Source organism: Macaca fascicularis, chromosome 1 (genome assembly GCF_037993035.2).
Source record: "Macaca fascicularis isolate 582-1 chromosome 1, T2T-MFA8v1.1".
In the NCBI taxonomy this organism is placed as follows: Eukaryota; Metazoa; Chordata; class Mammalia; order Primates; family Cercopithecidae; genus Macaca; species Macaca fascicularis.
In genome coordinates this window covers 223,047,224-223,055,013 of record NC_088375.1, presented here as the reverse complement: position 1 = coordinate 223,055,013, position 7,790 = coordinate 223,047,224, and the positions used below count along the sequence as shown (strand labels likewise).

The 7,790-nt window shown below is 51.1% G+C and overlaps 1 pseudogene; it reads right to left on the bottom strand.

Annotated features, from left to right (window-relative positions):
* Positions 1–5,135: 5,135 nt before the first annotated feature.
* Positions 5,136–6,063, bottom strand: LOC135965016 (uncharacterized; annotated as a pseudogene).
* Between the last annotated feature and the right edge of the window lie 1,727 nt (positions 6,064–7,790).

Genomic DNA, 7,790 nt, shown 5'->3' with positions numbered 1-7,790 from the left:
TTTTTTTTTGAGACGGAGTCTCGCTGTGTCTCCCAGGCTGGAGTGCAGTGGCGTGATCTCAGCTCACTGCAAGCTCCGCCTCCCGGGTTCACGCCATTCTCCCACCTCAGCCTCCCAAGTAGCTGAGACTACAGGCGCCCGCCACCACGCCCGGCTAGTTTTTTGTATTTTTAGTAGAGACAGGGTTTCACCATGTTAGCCAGGATAGTCTCGATCTCCTGACCTCGTGATCCACCCGCCTCGGCCTCCCAAAGTGCTGGGATTACAGGATTGAGCCACCGCGCCCGGCCTGAACATTTCTTGAGTGCTTTCTACAAGTTCTCAAAAGATTGGAAAATTTTTCAGGAAGTAAAACAGATTTTCCTCACTAGCAACGGAACTCAGGACCCAGTTCTACAGGTGGTCAGGTGCTTTTGTACACACCTCTAAGTCCAGAAACTATCTACAGAGTCAACAGGTTGTCATAAAATATTGTCATATCTAAGATGACAATTCAGTATCACAAATTTGAACTTGAAGGAAACTTAGACTTCCCCTAGCCCAGTGGTTTTAAAAATACTTTATTTCAAGGCCAGGCACAGTGGCTTACGCCTGTAATCCCAGCACTTTGGGAAGCAGGAGGATCACCTGGGGTCAGGAGTTCGAGACCAGCCTGGTCAACATGGCAAAACCACGTCTCTACTAAAATACAAAGACTAGCCAGGCGTGGTGGCTCGTGCCTATGATCCTAGCTACTTGAGAGGCTAAGGTGGGAGAATCACTTGAACATGAGAGGCAGAGGTTGCAGTGAGCCAAGATCATGCCACTGTACTCCAGCCTGGGTGACAGAGCAAGATTCCATCTTGGAAAAAAAAAAAAAGACACAAAGGATAGAGTGAGAAGGAACGATATAAATATAGCCAGAGTTCCTGAAGGAGATGATGGAAGAGAAGCAACATTCAGAGAGATAAGTCAGAATATTTTCCAAAATGGAAAGACAACAAAGCTCATGTTCAAGAAGCTAAACAATTCCCAAACAGGATAAATAAAAAGAGGCTGGGCGCAGTGGCTCACACCTGTAATCCCAGCACTTTGGGAGGCCAAGGTGGGTGGATCACTTGAGCCCAGGAGTTGGAGACCAACCTGGGCAACATGCTGAAACCCCATCTCTACAAAAGACACAAAAATTAGCCTGGAGTGGTGCCTGTAGGCCCAGCTACTCAGGAGGCTGAGGTGGGAGGATCACCTGAGCCCAGGGAGTCCGAGACTGCAGTGAGCCATGATGGCGCCACTGCACCCCAGCCAGCCTGGATGACAGAGAGTCATTCTAACAGAACATGGTTCAATCACTTCTATACCTTCACCACCTAGAACACTGTTGGCACCCATGGCACCCAGTTAATGCTTTATCAAAGTTGTAGAATGAATGAATACTTCAGAACACCAAAGACAAAAATTAAGCTCCCAAAAGCAGCCAGACAGAAAAGATATTGTCTCAAAAAGATTGACAATTACTGGCAGCTGATGTCTAAACAGCAAAATAGAAGTCAGAAGACAGTGGAATGATATATTCAAAGTCGTGAGAAAAATAACTGTCAACCTAAAATTATGCACCAGTGAGTTATCTTTCAGGGGTGAGGGTAAAATAAAGATACTAAGAAAAATGACAGTTGAGTTTATCACCCATAGATCTTTGATATAGAAACATCTGAAGAATCTTTTGATGGCACATGGAATTTTTTTCAGAAGGAAGATCTGAGCTGCACAAAGGAAATAGTAAACATGGTCTAGTCTCCCAGACAATAATGTGTAATTCAGGACGATTCTGACCAGAAACAGAGTGTGCTGAAGCCCTTTATTTTGACCTAGAAGGAGATTAAATACTGGCAACTTTAGATTTTGTTAAATATATATTTTAAAATATCTTGAAGCCGGGCGCGGTGGCTCATGCCTGTAATCCCAGCACTTTGGGAGACTGAGGTGGGCAGATCACCTGAGGTCAGGAGTTCCAGACCAGCCTGAGCAACTTGGTAAGCCCGATTTCTACTAAAAGTGTAAAAATTAGCCGGGCATGGTGGCAGGCACCTGTAATCCCAGCTACTAGGGAGATTGAGGCATGAAAATTGCTTGAACCCAGGAGGTGGAAGTTGCGGTGAGACAAGATTGCACCACTGCACTCCAGCCTGGGGGATAGAGCAAGACGCTGTCTCTAAATGTGTGTGTGTGTGTGTGTGTGTGTGTGTGTGTAGGATAACCACAGAAAGAAAAGATATGAAATGTGCAGTTTCCAAGCCAGTGAAGAGCCGGGGAGGACCTGAAGAAAAAGAAAACCTTGATCAATTCTTAAAACTGCAAGAAAGGAGAAAGATGAAACATTTGGCTACTAGCAAGCACAAAAATAAGATGGTTAAAATAAATATGTCAAAATCATACATTTGTAAGTGAATTAAACTCGAGATACAGGATTGTCAGATCAGATTTTTTTTTTTTTTTTTTTTTTTTTTTTTGAGACGGAGTCTCGCTCTGTCGCCCAGGCTGGAGTGCAGTGGCCGGATCTCAGCTCACTGCAAGCTCCATCTCCCGGGTTCACGCCATTCTCCTGCCTCAGCCTCCCGAGCAGCTGGGACTGCAGGCACCCGCCACCTCGCCCGGCTAGTTTTTTTTTTTTTTTTTTTTGTATTTTTTAGTAGAGACAGGGTTTCACCGGGTTAGCCAGGATGGTCTCGATCTCCTGACCTCGTGATCCGCCCGCCTCGGCCTCCCAAAGTGCTGGGATTACAGGCTTGAGCCACCGCGCCTGGCCAGATCAGATTTTTTTAAATACCAGCTATATTATGCTTACAAATAACAAACCTAAGATTATGGACGTGGGAAGGCTGAAGGTAGAAGGATGAAAAAGTTATACCAGGCAAGTAGGGACCAAAGTGGAACTGGTGGAGTTAATTTGACTTTAAGGCAAAAGGTATTACTAGAGATAAAAGACAGTCAAAACCTAAAGAACAAGCTGAGTGTGGTGGCTCACGCCTGTAATCCCAGCACTCTGGGAGGCTGAGGTGGGTGGATCACCTGGGGTCAGGAGTTCAAGACCAGCCTGGCCAACATAGTGAAACCTGTCTCTACTAAAAATACAAAAAAATTAGCTAGATGTGGTGGCACACGCCTGTAATCCCAGCTCCTCCAGAGGCTGAGGCAGGAAACTCTCTTGAATCCAGGAGGTGGAGGTTCCAGTGAACCAAGGTTGTACCACTGCACTCCAGCCTGGGTGGCAAGAGTGAAACTTCTTTTCAAAAAACAAACAAACAAACAAATAAACCTAAAGAACAAAAGCTTCCATCCACCAGGTTTAGGAGGAAAGATTAGACACACAGACCTATGAAGGGAGCAGTAATCACCTCTTCCTCTTCAAGAGTTGCTTTAGCGTTTAAAAAGTCCTTTGGCATTTATTTGTTAAACATCTGACCCTCACATCAAGCCAGAGAGGTAGGGGAGGTAAGTGTTACCAGCCCCCGACCCTTTTTTTTTTTGAGACGGAGTTTTGCTCTCGTCACCCAGGCTGGAGTGCAGTGGCGCAATCTTGGCTCACTGCAACCTCTGCCTGCCGGGTTCAAGAGATTCTCCTACCTCAGCCTCCCCAGTAGCTGGGACTACAGGCACACGCCACCACCACCCAGCTAATTTTTATATTTTTAGTATAGACGGGGTTTTGCCATGTTGGCCAGGCTGGTCTAGAACTCCTGATCTCAAGTGATCCACTCACCTTGGCCTCCCAAAGTGCTGGGATTATAGGCATAAGCCACCGCATCCAGCCTTTTCTTTTCTTTTTTTCTTTTCTTTTCTTTCTTTTTTTTCTTTTTTTTTGAGATGGAGTCTTGGTCTGTTGCTCAGGCTGGAGTGCAATGGCAGGATCTCGGCTCACTGCAACCCTTGCCTCCTGGGTTCAAGCGATTCTCCTGCCTCAGCCTCCCGAGTAGCTGGGATTACAGGTGCCCACCACCACGCCCAGCTAATTTTTGTATTTTTAGTAGAGACAGGGTTTCACCACGTTGGCCAGGCTGGTCTTGAACTTCTGACCTTGTGATCCGTCCACTTCGGCCTCCCAAAGTGCTGGGATTACAGGTGTGAGCCACTGTGCCTGGCCTTTTCTTTCTCTCTCTTTCTTTCTTTCTTTTTTTTTTTTTTTTTTTTTTTTTTTTTTGAGACGGAGTCTTGCTCTGTCGCCCAGGCTGGAGTGCAGTGGCCGGATCTCAGCTCACTGCAAGCTCCGCCTCCCGGGTTTACGCCATTCTCCTGCCTCAGCCTCCCGAGTAGCTGGGACTACAGGCGCCCGCCACCTCGCCCGGCTAGTTTTTTTGTATTTTTAGTAGAGACGGGGTTTCACCATGTTTAGCCAGGATGGTCTCGATCTCCTGACCTTGTGATCCGCCCGTCTCGGCCTCCCAAAGTGCTGGGATTACAGGCTTGAGCCACCGCGCCCGGTCTCCTTCCTTCCTTCCTTCCTTCCTTCCTTCCTTCCTTCCTTCCTTCCTTCCTTCCTTCCTTCCTTTCTTTTCTTTCTTTCTTTTTCTTCCTTCCTTCCTCCCTTTTTCTTTTCCTTCCTTCTTTCCTTTCTTTCTTTTTTTAAACAAGGAATTTGTTATAGTTTTATTTTCCTCTGCATTTGCAAAATACTTAGACCAACATGAGAAAGAAATACCTTCTTTTTTTTTTTTTTGAGACGGAGTCTTGCTCTGTCGCCGGGGCTGGAGTGCAGTGGCCGGATCTTGGCTCACTGCAAGCTCCGCCTCCCGGGTTCACGCCATTCTCCTGCCTCAGCCTCCCGAGTAGCTGGGACCACAGGCGCCCGCCACCTCGCCCAGCTAGTTTTTTTTTTTGTATTTTTTAGTAGAGACGGTGTTTCACCGTGTTAGCCAGGATGGTCTCGATCTCCTGACCTCGTGATCCGCCCGTCTCGGCCTCCCAAAGTGCTGGGATTACAGGCTTGAGCCACCGCGCCCGGCCTGAAAGAAATACCTTCTATGGGGAAAAAATGACATTAAAAATGAAGATGGGAAGGCTGAAAAGGGTTAGTGCCTTAGTTGCAAGGAGCTGCAGCATCTCCGGTCCAAGGAATCAAAAAGATATTGGGAAGATATAACAGGAGGAAGAAGAATGTGAATTTACTGAGGGAGAGGGCCCCGAAGTGGGCGTTGAGGGGGAACTGGAGGCTAGGGAGTGGGCCTGGGTGGAGGGAGAGGCCTCCGCTGGAAGCCATAGGGTAGGGGTTGGGGAGAGCCAGTGTATCCACGAGGCGGCATCAGTGGAGGAGGTCCACGCATACTATGGAGGCATAGTACCTGGGTGACCCATGGGAGATCCAGACTGAGGCCCCCTGGGGCACATGCTCATTGAAGGACGTCCAGGATGAGGCATTCCAGGTCGTGATCAGGGTGGGGGCTGCCCCCCAGATCCTGGGGGCCCGTCACGGGGGTGTCCTCAGCCATGAGGGCCATGGTGTGCCAGCCATATCTGAGATCCCTGGACGGGGCATCGCACCTATTGGGAATGGGTGAGGATGCGAGTGTCCATGACCTGGATGTCCTGCCCCTGGGGTTCCTGCCAATGGGAGCCGGGGGCATGTCCTGCAGCCTAGGAGGCACAGGTGGTGGGGGCATGGCTAGGGGTATCCCAGGTGTGGGGCGGGGGCTCCAGGAGGCAGCCTTAGGTGTGGGAAGGAGCCAGGAGGAGGCACGCCTGGTGGAGGAAGCCCAGACCCCAATGATGCTGCCACAGGATTCAGGGCAGAGGGTGGAGGAAGTTCCCAGGGACCTGATGGCCAAGAGAAAGTCGCTCATCTTGCACGTGCAAAAGTTGCCCTGAGACCACGTGCCTTGCCTGCGGAGGACCCAGCAAAACCTGTGCCGGAAGTCGGTGGCCACGCCCACGGCTCAGGGCTGGGCGGGGCCAAGCGCGGGGCAGGACGCTCTGCTCTCCCGCCCACGACCTGCGGGGGTCGTTAGCGGTCCCAGCCCGAGCCCCCTCTAGATTCAAATCCGACTGGGTGAAGGAGGACCCGAGGAGGACCCACGCACGTGAGGCCAGGTCCATGAGGACAGGAAACTGACCTCAGGCTCTTTTGGTGGGAAGAAGAGGGAGGCTGTGAGCCCCCTTAAGTGGACAGGGGTGGGGGTGGAGTGGGAGGGGGGAGTCTGAGGGAGGGGGACGAGGAGCAGAGAAATGGACAGAAGAGCCCGGCGTGAGGGGTGGGGGTGCAGGAAGGTCTCCTGTGGATTAAGCGGCCTCAAGTCAACTTGGGCAAGAGGGGATGGTGGGGTGGTCCTGGTTAGAGCCTGCGCTGTGGCGCCAGCCCTGGGGCGCCCCTCTGAGGCCCTGGGCGGGGCAGGCAGCCCTTCTAAGCTCACGTCCTCGTTTCTAAAACAGGGAACCTAAGTCCCAGGGCTGCGGTGCAGATTAAATGGCAGGACGCCTGCTGAAGGCTGCACGGTGCCTAGGACGGTTGTCATTTATTCAATGCACATTTACAAGCCCCTGCTGGGGGTCAGGCATTGTTCTATGGGCTGCAAATCCAGCAGGGAAAAAACAAAAACAAAAACAAGACCAGCCTGCCCTCGTGTGGCTCCTAGGTCAATGGAGGAAGAAATTCACTAATGTCGTCACTATATTAGGTGGCCGCAAGTGCAGGGCAAAGAGAGTGAGGAGAGGCCAGGTCGCTGCAGTTGGAGAGACAGTGGGCTGGGAGGGCTCACTGTGATGTGGGAGGCAAGACTTGAAGGCAGAAGGGACAGCAGCACAAAGGCCCTGCAGTGAGGGCATGTGTGCCATTTGGAGGAGCAGCCAGGGGGCTGGTGTGTGTGGAGGACAGTGGGCAAGGGGAAGAAGACTCTGGGAGGACCGTCACTGGGAGCCGGATTAAAGACTTTTCGGAGCTGGGTGTGGTGACTCACGCCTGTACTCCCAACACTTTGCGAGGCCGAGGCGGGCCGATCGGCTGAGGTCAAGAGTTCGAGATCAGCCGGGTCATCATGGCGAAACCCTATCTCTACCAAAAAATACAAAAATTAGGCATGGTGGCATGCGCCTGTGGTTCCAGCTTCTTAGAGGCTGAGGCGGGAGGATCCCTTGAACCCAGGGAGGCAGGCAGAGGTTGCAGTGAGCTGGGATCATGCCATTGTACCAGTCTGGGCGACAAAGTGAGACTCTGTCTCAAAAAAAAAAATTTTTTTGCAGCCTAAGGTATCTTGCAGCTATTGAGCCATTGCAGCTGGAAAGCAGACAGTCTGTAAACAAATGGGCTTTGTTCCAATATAACTTTATTCACATAACGGACCACTAGCCCAGGCAGTAATTGCTAACCCCTCGCCTACAGCCTTGAAGGCTCGCAGGGGCATTGAGTGGGCTGGAGAGCCTCTGTGGCATTAGAGTTGAGGCAGGGCATGATCTGATTTCAGTGTTCACAGGATCACCCTGCCACTGCATGAAGAGGAGGCTGTCGGGTGTGAGGACGAGGGCAGAATAAGGGTGACCAGTTGGGAGGTGGCAGATGAGGGCCGCTCACCTCACGAGATGCCTGTTAGACATCTGGGTAGGCGTGGAGGAGGTCGCTGGACCTGCATGGTGAGATCTGTGTGCAGATCAGCCGAGAGGTCTAGGGGGCAGGATGGGGCAGCATTTGACCTGGACACTTACCATGGAAAGAGGGGTGATAAGTAGGGCAGGGAGAGGAGCCCCTGAGAGACCAGAACAGTGAGGGGCAAGCCCCAGGCAGCTGGGACCAGGCCAAGAGCAGCCAGGCGTACTGTTAAAGGGAAGGGGTA